The 19,906-nt window shown below is 46.7% G+C and overlaps 13 non-coding genes across 13 annotated transcripts; 8 read left to right on the plus strand and 5 right to left on the minus strand.

Annotated features, from left to right (window-relative positions):
* Positions 1–175: 175 nt before the first annotated feature.
* Positions 176–247, minus strand: Trnaa-cgc (transfer RNA alanine (anticodon CGC)). The gene has a single exon. It is a non-coding gene; the product is annotated as a tRNA-Ala (tRNA).
* A 5,934-nt stretch (positions 248–6,181) lies between these two features.
* Positions 6,182–6,253, minus strand: Trnaa-cgc (transfer RNA alanine (anticodon CGC)). Its single transcript has one exon. It is a non-coding gene; the product is annotated as a tRNA-Ala (tRNA).
* A 118-nt stretch (positions 6,254–6,371) lies between these two features.
* On the plus strand, positions 6,372–6,443 carry Trnaw-cca (transfer RNA tryptophan (anticodon CCA)). The gene has a single exon. It is a non-coding gene; the product is annotated as a tRNA-Trp (tRNA).
* Positions 6,444–6,761: 318 nt separating this feature from the next.
* Trnac-gca (transfer RNA cysteine (anticodon GCA)) lies at positions 6,762–6,833 on the plus strand. The gene has a single exon. It is a non-coding gene; the product is annotated as a tRNA-Cys (tRNA).
* A 275-nt stretch (positions 6,834–7,108) lies between these two features.
* Trnaa-cgc (transfer RNA alanine (anticodon CGC)) lies at positions 7,109–7,180 on the minus strand. Its single transcript has one exon. It is a non-coding gene; the product is annotated as a tRNA-Ala (tRNA).
* A 118-nt stretch (positions 7,181–7,298) lies between these two features.
* Positions 7,299–7,370, plus strand: Trnaw-cca (transfer RNA tryptophan (anticodon CCA)). The gene has a single exon. It is a non-coding gene; the product is annotated as a tRNA-Trp (tRNA).
* Positions 7,371–7,688: 318 nt separating this feature from the next.
* On the plus strand, positions 7,689–7,760 carry Trnac-gca (transfer RNA cysteine (anticodon GCA)). The gene has a single exon. It is a non-coding gene; the product is annotated as a tRNA-Cys (tRNA).
* Positions 7,761–13,785: 6,025 nt separating this feature from the next.
* On the plus strand, positions 13,786–13,859 carry Trnaw-cca (transfer RNA tryptophan (anticodon CCA)). Its single transcript has one exon. It is a non-coding gene; the product is annotated as a tRNA-Trp (tRNA).
* Positions 13,860–14,175: 316 nt separating this feature from the next.
* On the plus strand, positions 14,176–14,247 carry Trnac-gca (transfer RNA cysteine (anticodon GCA)). The gene has a single exon. It is a non-coding gene; the product is annotated as a tRNA-Cys (tRNA).
* A 275-nt stretch (positions 14,248–14,522) lies between these two features.
* On the minus strand, positions 14,523–14,594 carry Trnaa-cgc (transfer RNA alanine (anticodon CGC)). The gene has a single exon. It is a non-coding gene; the product is annotated as a tRNA-Ala (tRNA).
* Positions 14,595–14,712: 118 nt separating this feature from the next.
* On the plus strand, positions 14,713–14,786 carry Trnaw-cca (transfer RNA tryptophan (anticodon CCA)). The gene has a single exon. It is a non-coding gene; the product is annotated as a tRNA-Trp (tRNA).
* Positions 14,787–15,102: 316 nt separating this feature from the next.
* Trnac-gca (transfer RNA cysteine (anticodon GCA)) lies at positions 15,103–15,174 on the plus strand. Its single transcript has one exon. It is a non-coding gene; the product is annotated as a tRNA-Cys (tRNA).
* A 275-nt stretch (positions 15,175–15,449) lies between these two features.
* On the minus strand, positions 15,450–15,521 carry Trnaa-cgc (transfer RNA alanine (anticodon CGC)). The gene has a single exon. It is a non-coding gene; the product is annotated as a tRNA-Ala (tRNA).
* Between the last annotated feature and the right edge of the window lie 4,385 nt (positions 15,522–19,906).

A 19,906-nucleotide genomic window follows, 5' to 3' on the forward strand; every position in this document is an offset into this window, starting at 1 on the left:
GCAACATTTCAATGGGGGGATCGCAGCCCAGGCTCTTGCAGGTCATCGTCCTCCCGCCATGCGGTCGAACTGTACGAAATCCACTTGCTTGGGGGAAGAATCTTGTACACTGAATTTTATAGAATATGGTGATAGGCAAAAGTTTTCGTGTACTGCTGCACGGAGAAACAAAAATTGGAGGAGCTGGGATTTGAACCCAGGACTTTCTGCATGCGAAGCAGACACTCTACCACTGAGTTACACCCCCGCCAGAGCAACTACATCTGGGACGAGTCTCTCGTGGATCCTACTGTCATTATTTCTTGGCGTCAGCCGGCGGACGCGGTCGAGGTCGGACGTGCTGTGCTGCGCGCCGCGCCGTCGTTGTTTTCGTGTGGTGAGTCACTGCGCTTGCTTCAGTGTCTACCAGTGTTTTGGTGTAATCTGGAAATGAACTCGATTTCGTGATGTCTCAACCGAGTAGGAAAGACACATTGAAGTTTACTTTTGACAGAAACTTTGTCCGACCTAAATCTTTTGAAGTTGAGCAATGGTTAGAAGATGATGTAAAGATAGGACTTGAGGATATAATCGGGATACATCTTTCGATTGTCAGTAGCACCGTTTTCGTTAAATTAGCTCGATCAGACATGTGTGAGAAAATAGTTGAATCTTGTGGTGGTATCCTCAAATTTAAACATAGCGATGGCAATGTGGGTGAAGTTGTTGTTTCGCATGCCGGCCTAGGAATACGGACTGTTCGACTCTTTGAACTTCCATTTGAAATAACCAGTGAACAGATCAACGCAGTGCTCTGTCCCTACGGTAAAATCATCAGCAATATTGCGGAACGTTGGTCTAGTGCACATAAATTCCCGGTTCTTAATGGGGTGCGGCAATTGAAAATCGAGCTGCAGAAGCACATCCCGTCTTATGTTAACATATGCGGGTATCGTGCGATAGTAATGTACGATGATCAGCCTCGAACGTGTGCCGCATGCAACTCGACAGGTCACGTGCGTGCCGAATGCATGCAGAGGCGAGTGGCGCAGCTGCCTGCCGGCGAGGCAGCCAGGCCCCCCGCGATGACAACACTGCCTGTGACGTACGTCGCCGTGGCGCGTGGGCTTTCAGCTACATCCACGGTCACCGAAATCAGTGAAAATACTGTTGTGCCTGCGCCAGTGACGCAAAATGGGGACTGTTGCAACGCCGGAAGAGACCCCACCTAAACCCATAGAAGTATCGCCGTCCGTAGTAGTCACAGAAGACCAGGCATCCGACATGCAAACGGCTGCGTCCCAATCGGCCGCTGCTACTCCACGGGGGGAATCTCCAGCAGGTTCCGATCAAGGCCCACACAATCGTACGTCTCCCAGAAAATCTAAAAAACGGAGAGTTGCCCGCCAGGGTGCAGAACAGATTGCACCGGTTCTGCGCGAAAAGGCTAAACAGATAGGTGAACAACTCAGTGACAAAGCATCTGATAGCACAAACCATGATCATCCCTCAGCCAGTTTACCATCAGTCCTTGACAATGTCTCAGATGCTCTCCCTCTGAACCCTGAACAGTCAGCTCAACTCCGAACCGACTGTGATGTCCGCATGGTCAAACTCTATCCTGCACCAGAGTCGGTAACGACCTCGACACAACCGCCGCCAACTAGTTGGGCGGACGATACAGAATCCACTGCCGAAGTAGACAGTATGGATACTTCCGAAACGGTGACAGCCGTCACTTCAGTCTCCAAAGTCGACGATGTTACCGAGAAAGATAACGCCTCGACAGAAACTGCCGCGCAAAAAGAACGCACGACTGATCCCTTTTCAACCGGAGACTATTTTTAACTCTGCCTTTAAAGTGACTGTCAATACATGTTTTTGTTATCTGGAATTGCTTCCAAAGTGCTTCTACGACGTGACTTGTTTTTTCCAGCGTTATTTCTGTTTGATATCGGACTGATTTTAGGTATTGCTCCTGTTTAGTCCACCACTATTCCGCCACAGCCCTATCGACTTGCTACTCTCAATATTAATAAGATCCGTAGCGCTCTTAAACTGCAACACTTAAAGGACTTTTTATATGCAGCTGATGTAGACATTTTATTTGTACAAGAAGTAACAGAGATCAGACTTGATTGCATACCAGGTTACAATGTGATCACTAATCCTGGGGCCGGTTGCGAATTAGGTACAGCTTTTATTGTGAAGGAAGGTATCATTATTACCGACGTCACAAAACTGCCGAACAGTAGGGGCATTGCGGGCACTTTTTATAACAACAGACTAATTAATGTCTATGCCCCATCCGGTTCCAGTAATAGACGTCAAAGAGCAGAATTTTTTAAAGAAGAAATAGTTCCTCTCTTTGGCGTCCGCCACACCAATGTCATCTTCGGAGGCGACTTTAACTGTGTCATCAGTGCAAAGGACCAGACTCCCAATCTTAACAAATCACTTGAACTGGAACGAATTGTACGAGACTTGCGCTTAGTTGATTCTTGGGAGCTCAAGCATGGGGCAGCACCTGGGTTTACCCATATCACGACCCATTCGGCAAGCCGTCTTGATCGAATTTATGTCACACCCACTTTGAGGAATAACATTCTGCAGTCAGAAGTATGGCCAGTGGCTTTCTCAGATCATGCTGCATACATCTGTACTATAAGTCTAGACCGACAACGGACGTGTCGATACAGGGGCCTGTGGAAATTAAATGTTTCACATCTACAAGACTCGGCGTGTCAAGAAGCCTTCCTCAATACCTGGCGAGAATGTGAGCAACGATTTGCCTCTTATAATTCGGCCATTGATTGGTGGCTGAGGTGCGCCAAACCTAAAATTAGGTGGTGTTTCATGAACTACGCACGGGAAAAGAGCTTTTGGCTTCAAAGGACGATCAATTTCTATTTTCATTGTCTGCGGGAACTGTATATGCTCGGTACTTCGGCTGTCGAGAATTGTCAACGAATTAAGAAAATCCAGGCCAAAATCCTAACCCTAAGGAGGACGCAGCTAGAAGGCTACAAAGTCAGGTCGCGGGTCCAGACAACTGTACACCAAGAACTCACCTCAGTCTACCATATGATCCAAGAAAGTAAGAAAGGGTCCCGTAAAATACTGACGGAGTTAATTGCTGAGGATGGCGCAACGCTGACTACGCACAACGAGATTAAAGCGGCGGTGCTAAACTACTTCACCACCTTGATGTCAAATAAAGAAGTTAACGTGCAAGCGCAGGATGCTCTTTTGAATAATTTGCGCAACAGAGTCAGTCTCGTGGACGCGGAAAAGCTATTAGACGTGGCGACCGAAGAAGACATGGAATATGTACTCTGGAAAAGTGCTAAGAATAAATCCCCCGGACCTGACGGAATTCCCGCCGAATTCTATCAAAAATTCTGGAACACCATAAAGGCGAAGATCACTTGCATCTGTAACGAACTTCTAGACCACAACAACGTGATCCCCACCAGCTTCTGTGAAGGCATAATCGTTCTAATTAAAAAAACCTCAGGCAGTGCAAACGTAAAAAATCTAAGACCGATAACGCTGCTCAACAGCGACTATAAAATCTTTGCGAGACTTTTGGCCCAAAGGCTTAAATCTACAATGACCAGTATCATTGGCCCTTACCAGACCAGCGTGGGCAAGGATCGGAAAATTCGACAGACTCTGTGCGACTACCGTGATTTAATCTCTATTGCGGAAGTCTGTAAGCTGAAATGTGCCATCATATCTTTGGACTTCGACAAAGCTTTTGACAGGGTAAACCACCAGTATCTCTTTCGTACCATGTATGCGATGGGTTTTCCACCTGGGTTCGTCGCAATTATAAAACAGATGGTAGCGACTAATTTATCCAGAGTCATCATCAATGGCCAGCCTACCCGAGCAATCGAGATAGCCAGTTCCGTCAGGCAGGGCTGCCCAATGTCCATGGCGCTTTTTGCGATTGCCATTGAGCCTTTGTTAGCTACCCTGACGCAAAGTTTACAGGGCATCGTCATACATGGATCCCGAGTAGTGTGCAAGGCGTATGCAGACGATGTCGGTTTCCTTGTACTCAACAGAACTGAAGTGGAGACCGCACTACAGCTAGTCAGGCAATATGAGCAAGCATCAGGTGCACAACTAAACTGGACAAAGTCCGGAATATTCAATATTGGCCGCGGCCTAGGATTGCACCCTCACAGACAACTACGTCAGCTGAAGATATTCAAGTGCCTTGGAATTGATTTTCAGAGTAATATTCGGCACACCATTGCAACCAACTATCGAAAGCTTCTACGGACTATTCGTGCCAGCATACGGGAACACAGTGTACGGAAACTAAATGAAATTCAGAAAGTAACGGTCGCAAATGTCTACCTCACCTCGAAACTCAATTATATCGCTCAAGTTTTACCAATGTCTGCACTCACTGCAAAACGAATCATGTCAGCATTAGGACAGTTTGTCAGCCATCACCACATTTTTAAAGTTCAGTTTGACATCTTAACGCTTGCCACAGAAAATGGTGGCTTAAATCTTGTCGATGTTGCAAAGAAGGCGCAAGCTTTATATATATCAACAACTTTCCACCAATGGAAACACTCAGCTGATAGTCTCGCTGCTCACCTGCTTACTGAGATAGCTCCGGCCGACCTCAGTCCACCTATCACGGTGCAACATATTCCAAACGGACTTTACCACTTAAAATGGTTTTTACTGGAGTACAGTTATGTACACACAAGGATCCCCGAACAAGAAATGAAGACAGTGAAACACGTGTACCAGGAACTCATGAAAGATAAGAAGAAAAATAACATTGAAGAAAAATACAACTTTTACGACTGGAAGGTAATCTGGGAGAACATCCATTGTCCGTATTTGCCGTCTACACTGAAAGCCACTTGGTATTTCGCAGTTAACAGAAAATTGGCAACTAACTCCAAACTACATAACATACACCTCGCAGAATCACCTTTGTGCACAACGTGTAATTTAATGGATACTGATGAACACAGGTTTGTGTGCGACAACATAAAAGATATATGGGAATATATCACGAACAAGTTAGCACTCATTAGTAGAACATCACGCAGATATATAACACCTGCTGCCTTTCTGACGCCGGACGATACCCCGTACCCACGGACGAGAAGGAACGCACTAAACTGGTTAAAAGCCGCTACTGTACATTACTTATTTACAAAAGAAGACAAGAGTAAAGAAGACTTCTGTGTCTATCTTACAACTCAGCACCATATGCTAATGAAAACGAAAAACTATAAGGATAACTTCGCCAACTACCTGCTCAAAACTGTAACGTAAAAAAAAAAAAAAAAAAAAAGGAGATTACCACATCAATTGATTGAATTTCATGTTAACGAACATTCAGCAGCTACTCACTCAAGATCAGACGGACCATCTATAAGGCGAATAATATGTCATGTTGACCGAACCACAAGTTACTAACACCACTGAAGTAATCAATTGGCAAGAGATCAAGCTTCATTTCGTAAGAAGAAGAAAATTCAGAATCTCTTTCGAGCAATATTTTAGTTCTCTTTCAATTTCGCAGAGTTCAGAACAAAGCTTTTTAATTTTAGAAGCAATGGATTTTCACTTTTCTTTTAACTTCTTTGACGTTTTCTGTTACCACAAGGCACTGGAGCCGCCATAAATTTCAGTTACTATTTCCTTAATATGGATGCATGTATCGTAAACGAAGCATGTAATCCACATCGTTTTCATTTTCCTTAAATCAAAGGCCTTTGATGCCACACCGACGAAGGTGAATTAATGGCGAGCAGAAGGACGGGCTATAAGGGGTGGATGGAGGCCCGAATAAAAAAAAAAAATAGAAAAAAAAAAGAAAAAAAAAGTCGTAGAGCATTCGACTGCAGATCGAGAGGTCCCCGGTTCAATCCCGGGTGCCCCCTTCATTTTTCAGTATCTCGAAAAAACAAATGACGGTTGTCGCGGTGAGTTGCAAATAACATGTTTCAGATGCACTCCGCACGTCATACCGAAGGCTTTGGAGCAACATTTCAATGGGGGGATCGCAGCCCAGGCTCTTGCAGGTCATCGTCCTCCCGCCATGCGGTCGAACTGTACGAAATCCACTTGCTTAGGGGAAGAATCTTGTACACTGAATTTTATAGAATATGGTGATAGGCAAAAGTTTTCATGTACTGCTGCACGGAGAAACAAAAATTGGAGGAGCTGGGATTTGAACCCAGGACTTTCTGCATGCGAAGCAGACACTCTACCACTGAGTTACACCCCCGCCAGAGCAACTACATCTGGGACGAGTCTCTCGTGGATCCTACTGTCATTATTTCTTAGGTTTGATCGGTACAGTAAGTGTTCGAGGAACCTATTCATGACAAGACCTAAGCAGCGTCGACTCCGTGGCGCAACGGTAGCGCGTCTGACTCCAGATCAGAAGGTTGCGTGTTCAAATCACGTCGGGGTCACAGTGAAATTTTCGTTTACGAAAGCCATAGGCGAGTATGTCAGTTTAATCAGATACCAAACGATTACAGAGAACGGACGAACAGAACTTGCTTGAAAAAAGCTACTAGTGCAATTTTCGCGTTCTGACATTAAAGTGAAGGCGCCGACTCGCACTTTCTCCAGGCGCGAACTGTCTAGTATTTTTGATATTTATATCGTTTAACGCTAATATATAACTGAGAGATAATGATTACGCAATATTTTGCTCGATTAGACGTCTTTAGCCAGGCAGAGTATAATATTTTTCCTTAAGTTATGGGAATAGAAAGATCGTGAAAGGGGGTATAGCTAAGTCGTAGAGCATTCGACTGCAGATCGAGAGGTCCCCGGTTCAATCCCGGGTGCCCCCTTCATTTTTCAGTATCTCGAAAAAACAAATGACGGTTGTCGCGGTGAGTTGCAAATAACATGTTTCAGATGCACTCCGCACGTCATACCGAAGGCTTTGGAGCAACATTTCAATGGGGGGATCGCAGCCCAGGCTCTTGCAGGTCATCGTCCTCCCGCCATGCGGTCGAACTGTACGAAATCCACTTGCTTGGGGGAAGAATCTTGTACACTGAATTTTATAGAATATGGTGATAGGCAAAAGTTTTCATGTACTGCTGCACGGAGAAACAAAAATTGGAGGAGCTGGGATTTAAACCCAGGACTTTCTGCATGCGAAGCAGACACTCTACCTCTGAGTTACACCCCCGCCAGAGCAACTACATCTGGGACGAGTCTCTCGTGGATCCTACTGTCATTATTTCTTAGGTTTGATCGGTACAGTAAGTGTTCGAGGAACCTATTCATGACAAGACCTAAGCAGCGTCGACTCCGTGGCGCAACGGTAGCGCGTCTGACTCCAGATCAGAAGGTTGCGTGTTCAAATCACGTCGGGGTCACAGTGAAATTTTCGTTTACGAAAGCCATAGGCGAGTATGTCAGTTTAATCAGATACCAAACGATTACAGAGAACGGACGAACAGAACTTGCTTGAAAAAAGCTACTAGTGCAATTTTCGCGTTCTGACATTAAAGTGAAGGCGCCGACTCGCACTTTCTCCAGGCGCGAACTGTCTAGTATTTTTGATATTTATATCGTTTAACGCTAATATATAACTGAGAGATAATGATTACGCAATATTTTGCTCGATTAGACGTCTTTAGCCAGGCAGAGTATAATATTTTTCCTTAAGTTATGGGAATAGAAAGCTCGTGAAAGGGGGTATAGCTCAGTCGTAGAGCATTCGACTGCAGATCGAGAGGTCCCCGGTTCAATCCCGGGTGCCCCCTTCATTTTTCAGTATCTCGAAAAAACAAATGACGGTTGTCGCGGTGAGTTGCAAATAACATGTTTCAGATGCACTCCGCACGCCATACCGAAGGCTTTGGAGCAACATTTCAATGGGGGGATCGCAGCCCAGGCTCTTGCAGGTCATCGTCCTCCCGCCATGCGGTCGAACTGTACGAAATCCACTTGCTTGGGGGAAGAATCTTGTACACTGAATTTTATAGAATATGGTGATAGGCAAAAGTTTTCATGTACTGCTGCACGGAGAAACAAAAATTGGAGGAGCTGGGATTTGAACCCAGGACTTTCTGCATGCGAAGCAGACACTCTACCACTTTTTTTTCTCTGCCCCCTTTTTTTTGTTTTTTTTTTCTTTTTTGGCCTCCGTCCACCCCTTCTAGCCCGTCCTCACGCTCGCCAAAGGTGCCTTCATCGGCTCGGCTTCTCCGCCATTGGCAAAAATCTCCGTTGAAATAAAAAATTAATCATGTAACAAATGGATTCTCTTCAGTATCCGTGTGGTTATTTGGTTAAGCCACTATATGTGATGTGGAAAATAAAGCAAATGAAATCTTCTGCAGGAATGTTAGAAAACTCATCACTTTCCGAGGGAGACTGAATGTGTGAAAATAAACTTGTGATGCTGGAGTCTTCCACAGCAAGAAGGAACAACTCTTCCTCTGACAGGAGAAGGTCAAACATAACGTAAACACATCTTATTTTCAATAAACGAATCTTACTAATTAAATAAACAAGAAAAGAATAATTTATAATTTGGATAGTAGATCTACTATTTTCGACGGGGATCTTGTAGAACAGTCTCGCATTGCTCTCGACAGAAGAGGCATCATCCCCCAAAGCGTCACCACTGTCGGGGTGGTCCATTGCATGTTCGTGGCCGTTCGATCGCCGCAATCCGAATCCTAATTGCGACTATCATATTCGTGAAGGGGCCATCCATCAGAATTTTCGGACTGCGACGGCGCCCTGGAGGAATATCTCTCTACGTCAACGTTCGGAGGAGAAAGAAAGCATACTTTTCTCTATATTTGTCTATTCGTTGAAGTTGCTGGTGTTGAGTGATTAGGTAAAGCCAATAGTCTTCTTTATTTTTTTCTGGCACCGATAATATATAATACACCGTCTGACCTTGAAGCCAATTGACTGCTCGTCGTTTTGCCGGGGGGTATGGAATGGCATCGGGAGTGAGGAGTCCAGCTGGAGTAATCATCCTAGGTGCAGTACGCAGCATACTTGAGAGCTTCCGTGCAAAGAGAAGCCAGATGTCCTTCACATTGTCGCATAGAAAGCGATGTTCGATGGTATCTAGTAGAGTGCAGTGAACGCAGTTCGGAGTGTCTGCCAAGTGGATCATGTGTAGTTTTGAATTTGTCGGTATGATCCTATTGACCGCCATGTACCATGTAGACCGCACCTGCGATGGTAAGTGTGCGTCATGAATGTTTTCCCAGATCTTGGCCCAGTTGCAGTCTCTATACTTCACTTCTATTCTGTTGCGCGGCTTACTGTCCGTCAGGCAGCTGTAAAGTGCTTTGACCCTGTAAAGATCATTCGCAGGCATGTTGCTTTGAATATAGCTGTATTCGAGGAAAAAAGTACTAAAGTGGCAAAATGCAGTCGGGATGTGACTTACGTTTACCGGAGGCATCATGCTGGCAGGTGCAATTTCATTGAGAAGGTGGGCCGTTAAGGAATTTGGTGAACGTTGCCATTGTTTATACATGTTTCTGATATATAATGCTTTCGCTTTGTGGTAAACATCAGTCAGATTTAGGCCGCCCTTTCCCAAGGGGAGCGTCAAGGTTGCAAATGGGACTTTGAAAATGTGTCCCCTAGTGACAAAGTGTCCGAGCGCTGCGAGCATTCGTTGTGCTATGACCTTTGGTATTGGCAGGATTTGCGCGACATAATTCACTTTAGAAACAATGTATGTATTGACTAAAAGCACTCTTTGTATGGCGTTGAGATTTCGCAAATGATGTTGCCGTATGCTGGCCCGAATTTGTGCCAATAATTTTCGATAATTAAGAGCAGACGTGCAGCGGATGGTGCGCGCGTATTCAATGCCGAGACATTTAAATGTTGTCATTCTTTTTAGTGATTGGCTATTGCCAAGTTCGAGTCCCCTACCAAGTTCCATAATGCCAGACTTTTGACAGTTGACTTTCGCTCCTGATGCGGCTGCATAAGTGGATATCAGCTGAAACGCGCGTTCCAAATCTTCATCTTTCGTCACCACGAAACTGACGTCATCCGCAAATGCCTGGCATACGATCTTCTGGCCATGTATGCGTATTCCCGGAAGGTCTTGCGCCAGGGAGAACAGTAAGGGTTCAAGAGCAACTGCAAACAAAGCCATTGACATCGGGCAACCTTGTCGCACCGACCGAGTGATGTTAATAGGTTTACTGAGTTGTCCGTTGAGACAGATCTTGGACGTGCCGTTTCGCAGCAGCAGTGTAACAGTGTCAACAACTTTCCGTGGAAAATTCATTGCTTCCATCACGCACAGAAGATATGAGTGACTGATTTTATCGAATGCTTTCTCAAAATCTAACGAGACTAGAGCGCATCGCAGTTCGCAAGCGGCGGCTGTAGCTATGATATCTCGATATGCAGTTAACGTCTGCTGTATGTTTCTAGTGTTCCCAACGCTCGTCTGGTAGGCCCCCGTGACAGTACTAAGTACCGTACGGAATCGCTGCATCATGACCCGCGCGAATATCTTATAATCGGTATTAAGTAATGTAAGCGGTCGGAGATTGTCGACTGTCTTTCCCGCTGGGGTTTTGGGTACCAAAACCACTATGCCCTCACAGAAGTCCCTTAGGACATCACTTCCAGCATTGAAGATATCATTACAGACCAAGGTCAACTTTGGAACTAAATGGTGACGAAAGGTTCGATAAAACTCAGCCGGTAATCCGTCGGGGCCAGGCGATTTATTCTGTGGGCTCCCTCGAATGGCGTCCTCTACTTCATCTTCAGTGATGACTGCAGCGAGGCCGTCTGCTTCTGCCGTGCTCAATGTCGCAAAACGGCGTGCCAGAAGGGCTTGCTGCGCCGCTATATCCACTGGGTGTTCCGTTAACTGTGCTGTGAAATGTTTATAAATCTCGTCTCGTATGTCGCGCTGTTGGTTTAAGAGTCGACCATCTGCAGTGTGCAGTTCTGTCAATATCTTTCTGCGCCCCCTTTTCTGTTCGCGAATAACATGATACATTGATGTCGTTTCGTCCTGTACAGCGTTTTGCAGACGTGTCCTGACTTTACAGCCTTCCAATTGCTTCCGTTTGAGGGTTAGAATCGTAGCCTGTATTCTTTTAATATGCATACGATTTGCTATTACTGTCGCATCTTCTCGATATAAATCTCTTAAACACTGAAAGTAAAATTCCAGGGTTTGCTTCTGCCAGGCACATCGATCTCGGGAATAACTCTTCATCGCTTTTGTTAAGGCGGGTTTCGCACATTTGACCCACCACGTAATGGCAGAATCGTACGCGGGAAACTTTCGTTCGCATTCTGCCCACGTATTGCGGAAGACTGTGTGACACCCGGGTTCTGGTAACCGCGCTACATTTAGTTTCCAGGGTCCCCTTGCCCTGTACGTCCCTTGTTTGGCTAAATTGACGGTACATATATATGCCACATGATCTGTAAAGACAGTCGGCCATAGCTCTGCCTGCAAAACATGTTCCCTCATACTTGATAATGCGTAAATTCTATCGATGCGGCTAGCTGAGTGGCCAGTAACGAATGTGAATCCTGGCCTGTCACCGTGTCGAAGCTCCCACGTGTCTATTAAATTCAACTCTTCAATGAGAGTGCGAAGCTCGGCGGACGAATTGAAGTTCGGCGTCTGGTCTTTGGGACTGAGGACACAGTTAAAGTCACCAGCGAATATAAGTTGGTCTGAAGGTGGTGTAAAAAGTGGCACAATGTCATCTTTAAAAAACTCTGCTCTCTGTCGTCGTCTCCCAGAGCCGGAAGGGGCGTAGAGATTGATAAATCTAGTAGTATTGATAGTAGTCGCTATACCTCTGCCAGACGCCAGGCGCTCGATATGTGACATCACTATCCCTTCCTTAGCCATGATCGCGGTCCCTGGATCAGTGCCATGTCCAGGATTAACGACGGCATTGTAGCCTGTGATACGGTCAAGGTTAATATTTGTCACTTCCTGCAGCATGATGAGATCAATATCAGCGGCATAGAGAAAATCTTGAAGATTTTTTAAGTTTAGTGGGCTACTGATCTTATTGATGTTCAATGTCGCAATTCGGTAAGCTTGCAGGGACGGCATGAGAACAGAGATCTAGGTGACAATAAGCCGACTATGGATGTTAATGGCTAACATCATCTAAAAGAAGTCGACGTCATCAGCCACCGCGCCGACGCCGGCGGTAGCCGTTTGCTGCTGGTTGGACACATCAGCTGGAGCTTCTGATAACGGACTATCTATACGTCGCCGATCCTGTACGAAATCTTCTTCCCGACCGCCCTCTTCCACGTCATCCGACCAATCACACTCGAACTTGTCCGCTTGCTTACCGCAAGCAGATAGCTTGGATACGTCAGGCACAGGGTTCTGATCCATTGTATCTGTTATCGCAGGGTCTCCTGAGGGTAAGCGTCCGTGATCAGTGTCCGATTCGTCCGTCCGGGATGTTTTTTGTCGTTTTGCTGGTTGCCGACGACGGTGGTTCAGTCACTTCAGTCATTTTCTGTCGTACGTGGTTCGCTTTTTCACGCAATATTGGCGCCTTTGCTTCTGCCCCTTGATGTGCTAGCCGGCGTTTCTTCTGTGATTTGGGAGACCGCGGGGGCTGGTGGCCAGCCAGCTCGGTCGACTCCACCCGGTCTACGTCGGACTTTTCTTCTCGAACCGAGACGCCCGCATGAATACTTTCGGTGTCCGGTCGGTGCCCCTGCTCCGAGGGAGTATTGTCCCCCTTCGAGGGGTGTGAAGAAGGAACAGTTGGTACGTCGTTCGTATCCATCGGCGTGACGCCTTCCTGCACTTCGCGCAAACTCTCTAGCGAAACATCGAAACTAGGTTCCGAGGTAACGTTAGCCCGGGCGGCGGCGACGTAAGATATAGGCAACGTAGACGTCGGGCCCTGCTGCCCACGCTCACCGGCCGGTATTTGCGCCACGCGCCGTTGGACACATTGAGCACGGATATGTTCGGTGGAACCACATCCCGCACAGGTTCTCGGCTGCCCATCATAAATCACTATGGCTCTGTAGCCACACACAGTGATGTAGGACGGAATGTGCTTCAACATATCAATCTTCACTTGCCGGACACCGTTTAACACGGGGAAAATGTGCATATTCGACCACTTTTCTGCCGTATTGCTGATGACCGTTCCATATTCCCTCAATTTGGCATTAATTTGATCAGCGGATATTTCGAATGGCAATTCAAAGATTCGAACAGTTCTCACACCAAGACCGGCAAGCGAAACTCTGACTTCACCAACATTGCCGTCAGAATGATTGAACTTTTAAACTCCTCCACAAGACTGAATGACCTGCTCGCATTTCTCGAGTCTGAACAATTTTAGGTAGACCGTACTGCTGACGATAGAAAGGTGAATGCAAACCATATCATCAATAGTGATTTTCATAACGTCTCTAATAAATAACTCAACTTCAAAGGACTTCGGTCGGGCATAGTTCGGGTCAAAACTCAATTTCAATGTGTCTTTCCGTATAAGTTGATCCATTATAATCGTTTGCAATTCATCACTCCACACTACAACAACGCAACGAAGCGCACACTTACCAAACAGCACGCGACAGCCACAGGCGAGAGCGTAAACAACCTGCGTCCGACCGCTACGGCCGCTGCCGGCTGACTGACACTGAGTTACACCCCCGCCAGAGCAACTACATCTGGGACGAGTCTCTCGTGGATCCTACTGTCATTATTTCTTAGGTTTGATCGGTACAGTAAGTGTTCGAGGAACCTATTCATGACAAGACCTAAGCAGCGTCGACTCCGTGGCGCAACGGTAGCGCGTCTGACTCCAGATCAGAAGGTTGCGTGTTCAAATCACGTCGGGGTGACAGTGAAATTTTCGTTTACGAAAGCCATAGGCGAGTATGTCAGTTTAATCAGATACCAAACGATTACAGAGAACGGACGAACAGAACTTGCTTGAAAAAAGCTACTAGTGCAATTTTCGCGTTCTGACATTAAAGTGAAGGCGCCGACTCGCACTTTCTCCAGGCGCGAACTGTCTAGTATTTTTGATATTTATATCGTTTAACGCTAATATATAACTGAGAGATAATGATTACGCAATATTTTGCTCGATTAGACGTCTTTAGCCAGGCAGAGTATAATATTTTTCCTTAAGTTATGGGAATAGATAGCTCGTGAAAGGGGGTATAGCTCAGTCGTAGAGCATTCGACTGCAGATCGAGAGGTCCCCGGTTCAATCCCGGGTGCCCCCTTCATTTTTCAGTATCTCGAAAAAACAAATGACGGTTGTCGCGGTGAGTTGCAAATAACATGTTTCAGATGCACTCCGCACGTCATACCGAAGGCTTTGGAGCAACATTTCAATGGGGGGATCGCAGCCCAGGCTCTTGCAGGTCATCGTCCTCCCGCCATGCGGTCGAACTGTACGAAATCCACTTGCTTGGGGGAAGAATCTTGCACACTGAATTTTATAGAATATGGTGATAGGCAAAAGTTTTCATGTACTGCTGCACGGAGAAACAAAAATTGGAGGAGCTGGGATTTGAACCCAGGACTTTCTGCATGCGAAGCAGACACTCTACCACTGAGTTACACCCCCGCCAGAGCAACTACATCTGGGACGAGTCTCTCGTGGATCCTACTGTCATTATTTCTTAGGTTTGATCGGTACAGTAAGTGTTCGAGGAACCTATTCATGACAAGACCTAAGCAGCGTCGACTCCGTGGCGCAACGGTAGCGCGTCTGACTCCAGATCAGAAGGTTGCGTGTTCAAATCACGTCGGGGTGACAGTGAAATTTTCGTTTACGAAAGCCATAGGCGAGTATGTCAGTTTAATCAGATACCAAACGATTACAGAGAACGGACGAACAGAACTTGCTTGAAAAAAGCTACTAGTGCAATTTTCGCGTTCTGACATTAAAGTGAAGGCGCCGACTCGCACTTTCTCCAGGCGCGAACTGTCTAGTATTTTTGATATTTATATCGTTTAACGCTAATATATAACTGAGAGATAATGATTACGCAATATTTTGCTCGATTAGACGTCTTTAGCCAGGCAGAGTATAATATTTTTCCTTAAGTTATGGGAATAGAAAGCTCGTGAAAGGGGGTATAGCTCAGTCGTAGAGCATTCGACTGCAGATCGAGAGGTCCCCGGTTCAATCCCGGGTGCCCCCTTCATTTTTCAGTATCTCGAAAAAACAAATGACGGTTGTCGCGGTGAGTTGCAAATAACATGTTTCAGATGCACTCCGCACGTCATACCGAAGGCTTTGGAGCAACATTTCAATGGGGGGATCGCAGCCCAGGCTCTTGCAGGTCATCGTCCTCCCGCCATGCGGTCGAACTGTACGAAATCCACTTGCTTGGGGGAAGAATCTTGTACACTGAATTTTATAGAATATGGTGATAGGCAAAAGTTTTCATGTACTGCTGCACGGAGAAACAAAAATTGGAGGAGCTGGGATTTGAACCCAGGACTTTCTGCATGCGAAGCAGACACTCTACCACTGAGTTACACCCCCGCCAGAGCAACTACATCTGGGACGAGTCTCTCGTGGATCCTACTGTCATTATTTCTTAGGTTTGAACGGTACAGTAAGTGTTCGAGGAACCTATTCATGACAAGACCTCAGCAGCGTCGACTCCGTGGCGCAACGGTAGCGCGTCTGACTTGCAGTTCCGCTTGAGCCGCGACAGCGATCGGACGTGCCTCAACTTCCGTACCGTCGTAGCGCCGCACGCCGTGTTTTCATCGTTTCTTGTGACTGTGATTGTGCGTTTTCTCGTGAAATTTTGAGTTTTTGTCTATTCTCGTCGTCTTGTTTTTCTTACTAGCGGTTTCGGCCGCTTATCGTTACAGTTATGGCTAAATCGGTTCCCCGAAAGAATACGTTATGTTTTGAGTTTGACAAGGCAACGCGTCGTGTGCAACCAAGCTCCCTGGAAATTCATGAGTGGATTGTGGATATAATTGGGATAACTTCCGACCAGGTTCACACAGCGTACTATGATATGGCGGATTACTGTTTCTTTGTCAAGTTCCTCACTCCGTTACAACTGGAGAAAATCTTGCAGAAAACTGGAGGAAAGGCGGAATTCCATCATCGAGACCAGTCGGTGAGTACCGTGATAATCACCAATGCCGATGTAGAATATAAACAGGTTCGGGTATTCAATTTGCCGCCAGAAGTTGACAATTACCTTTTGAAGGATGCTCTTGCAAAATACGGTGATATTCGACAAATCAGAATGGAAAAATGGTCTAGCCAACACAAATTGCAATGCTACAGTGGGGTTCGTTCTGTCGATATGAGCATTAAAGTTAATATTCCCTCGAATATCGTGGTCTGTGGTTATAAAGCACATGTCGTTTATAGTGGGCAAGTAGAAACTTGTTATATTTGTAACGAGAGCGGTCATTTACGCAGTGATTGTCCTCGGCGCGTTTTCGTGCTTAAAAACTCCTTACAAAAACGCCAGAGGTTGACACTAGCTGATATTATGACCCAACATCAGAAATTGGGGGAGACAACTTTGCAACCCAGTACCTCAGAGGCCGTTGAACCTGATCTTAGCAACGAGTCCTTCCCGCCTTTAGCACAAAAGAGCGAGAAGCTTCCACTTGCTGTCAGCACAACGTTATCAGTCGGTAACAAACGACGCCGTACCTGTGACGATAGTGGACCTGATGAAGAGTTGTCGGCCAACGACCAGATATCTGTCACGGACGCGAACCCTCCCTCGCAGGAAACTCTTGCCGTGGACAGCATAGATGAGGGCTCCGACGCCGCTGCTTCCCCGGCGGCGTCGCTCAACACCAGTGCCGACCAGTGTTTACAGCTGACTGTTGTGACGCCGCCGGCCGGCCCGCCACAACACGACTTGGATGCACAACAAGAGGACGACCGTCCGATGTCGGCTCTACAGACACCCGACGAGGACGTTGGTCCGGCGACCGTTGTAAACACCAACCTGCCCGTCACTGAACACAACCAACCTGAGAGATCGGAAGACTGTTTACCAACAGACCGTGTGGATACAAACAAACACACCTTACTTTCCGCCGCCGCGATTTCGCACGAGTTCGCTACAGTGGAGGAAGCCGGCACTCCGACTACCGATTTCAGTCATGATCCGCCCACCCCACCTTCTGCCATGGAACTCCCGACTGGTGGACGACGGAAGACTAAACCCAAACCAAATGTCACCGCAGCCCGAAGAAAGACTCCGAACAAAGGAGCCGCGGAATCTGGACGCGAACCTGGCACTGTGAATTCGCAGTCTGACAGTGCGATGGACTGGGCCGCTAATGCAATGCAGATTTCTTCCTCCTTCGATGGGCACGACCCAGGCATATAAATTTCTGTCTCTTAATATTAACAAGATCACGTCAGCTTTGAAAACAGCGTTGTTGCGACAGTTTATCTACGACTCTGAAGCCGATGTTGTACTCCTACAGGAAGTGTCTATTTTAAGTCTCACCGTCCCTGGTTTTCATACGATAGCAAATGTAACGAATGACACGAGCACAGGCACAGCCATTTTATTCCGCGAGGGCATCCCTGTTCGAAGTATTGAAATACTCGAGTGTGGTAGAGGTATTGCATGTCAAATTTTTGACGTCACCATAGTGAACATCTACGCACCGTCTGGTTCAACTCGCAAATCCGACAGAGCCAAATTTTTCAAAGAAGACATCATCTATTTGTTGCGACGGAACCCATCACAATTCATACTTAGTGGCGACTTCAATTGTGTCCTCAATCGAAAAGATCAGTCTCCGAACTTCAATTACTGTCGGGAATTGCATGTTCTGGTACGTCATCTGCGAATGCAGGATGCATGGGAACTCAAGAACCCCACTAAGGTTAAATTTACGTACTTTACTTCGACGGCATGCAGCCGCCTTGATCGGTTGTACGTCACGGCGAATATCTGCCATCGTGTTCTCGACACGGATGTCATTCCAGCTAGCTTTTCAGACCATTGTGCCCTTTCCGTAACGATCAGTTTAGACAGACAACGGACTCACCGCTTCCGGAATCAATGGAGCCTCAATGTTTCTCTCCTGACGGATAATTACATACAAGATGTTATTCATGCGACGTGGACGGACTGTCTCAAGCGACGTTGTAGGTACGCTACCAATATCGCCTGGTGGAATGAGGTAGTCAAACGGAGGATGAGACAAACTCTGAAAAATTATGGCTGGCAACGAGCCCAGGATACCAAACGAACCATCGATTTTTACCAGACGGTATTGCGGGAGTTGTATACGCAAGTAACCGTAACGAATACGAACTTGGAAGGGATCAAGAAAATCAAGGCCAAACTACTAGCCATAAAGCGTACACAACTTGCGGGGCTGCAGACCAAAGCTCAAACTAAGTCGCTCCAGGACGACGAAGTCACGTCCCTGTACCACCTTATAAAGCACCGTGCGAACCGCCAGAGAACGTTTATTGAGGAACTTGAGACCGCTGATGGGGTCCTCCTCACTCATCAGAGGGATATCCTTCGCGCCGTTGCCGAATATTTTACTCACCTGTACTCGCAATGTGCTACCCGTGGGAATGCTGACACTGTGGCTTTCTGTACTCCACCTTCAGAAGTCACGCACGCCGATAACTGCGCGATATTGCAAGATTTTGATGCGGATGACGTCCTGGACCTGATCACTGGTTCCCCGTCACAAAAATCCCCCGGCCCTGATGGGCTGCCGAAAGAATTCTATGTGCGCTTCTGGCCTCTCATTGGACAAGCCTTTACATCAGTCCTCAACGAGGTGATGCGCGGGACTCCCTTGCCGGCAGACCTCAAGGAAGGCAGGATTGTCTTGGTTCCCAAACGTAAACACCGGAAAAATCTTGATCATTATCGTCCGATCACTTTACTAGATTTTGATTATAAAACTTTTGCCAGAGCACTAAATAGCAGACTAACGGCGGTGGTGAAAAAGGTGGTCCACAATCATCAATCCTGTTTCCCTGGTCGGTCCATTATGACGCCCCTCTCAGAATATCGAGACATTATTTCAATAGCATCGGTGACTAACGTGAACTGTGCACTCTTATTTGTTGACTTTTCTAAAGCGTTCGATCGTGTGAGTCATGATTATCTCATGCGTTTCCTGCAGCATTGTGGATTCAATGACAGCGTTAGTGCCGTCATACGACACCTGATAACTGGTGTCACGACGAAGGTTAGCGTCAATGGACAGCTCACGCAGCCTATCGAGATTCAAAGAGGGGTCCCGCAGGGGAGCCCCCTCTCCATGCTCTTGTTCGTGCTGGCGCTCGAACCTTTACTACGTTCCATCGACGACAAACTGACCGGCCTGACCACGACCGGTCATTCTTTTGTGGTTCGCGCTTACGCCGATGATGTTGGGGTTTTAATACGGGCCGAAGAAGAAATACCCATCCTCAAATCCGAAATTGATGACTACTGCCGTGTCTCTGGAGCACGAATTAACACAGATAAATGCCGATTCGTCAAAATCCGTGGATTGGCAAACGTAACCGTCCCGTGGGCACAAACTGCGGAAAACCACACCACCTTAGGTATGATTGTCGATCGATGCCCACTGAAAATGTGTGCCAAAAATTGGCGGCGGATCGCCGATTCTATGCACGGCGCTATTCGCGAAAACAACTGGCGGTCTGTCAACCTCCTTCAACGTATTCGTCTCCTCGACACTTACATTTTCAGTAAAGCCTACTACATGGCCCAAATTTTTCCGATTCCAAAGTTACAGGCGAAGAGACTTATGAAACTCTCCAACTATTTTCTCTGGAAAGGGAACATTTTTAAACCGAAATATACCACATTGACCTTGCCGCGGAAGGCTGGAGGACTCAGTTTACCAGACATCGACAGAAAGTGTACGGCCTTGTACATCAAACGC

Source organism: Schistocerca nitens, chromosome 4 (assembly GCF_023898315.1).
Source record: "Schistocerca nitens isolate TAMUIC-IGC-003100 chromosome 4, iqSchNite1.1, whole genome shotgun sequence".
Classification (NCBI taxonomy): domain Eukaryota; kingdom Metazoa; phylum Arthropoda; class Insecta; order Orthoptera; family Acrididae; genus Schistocerca; species Schistocerca nitens.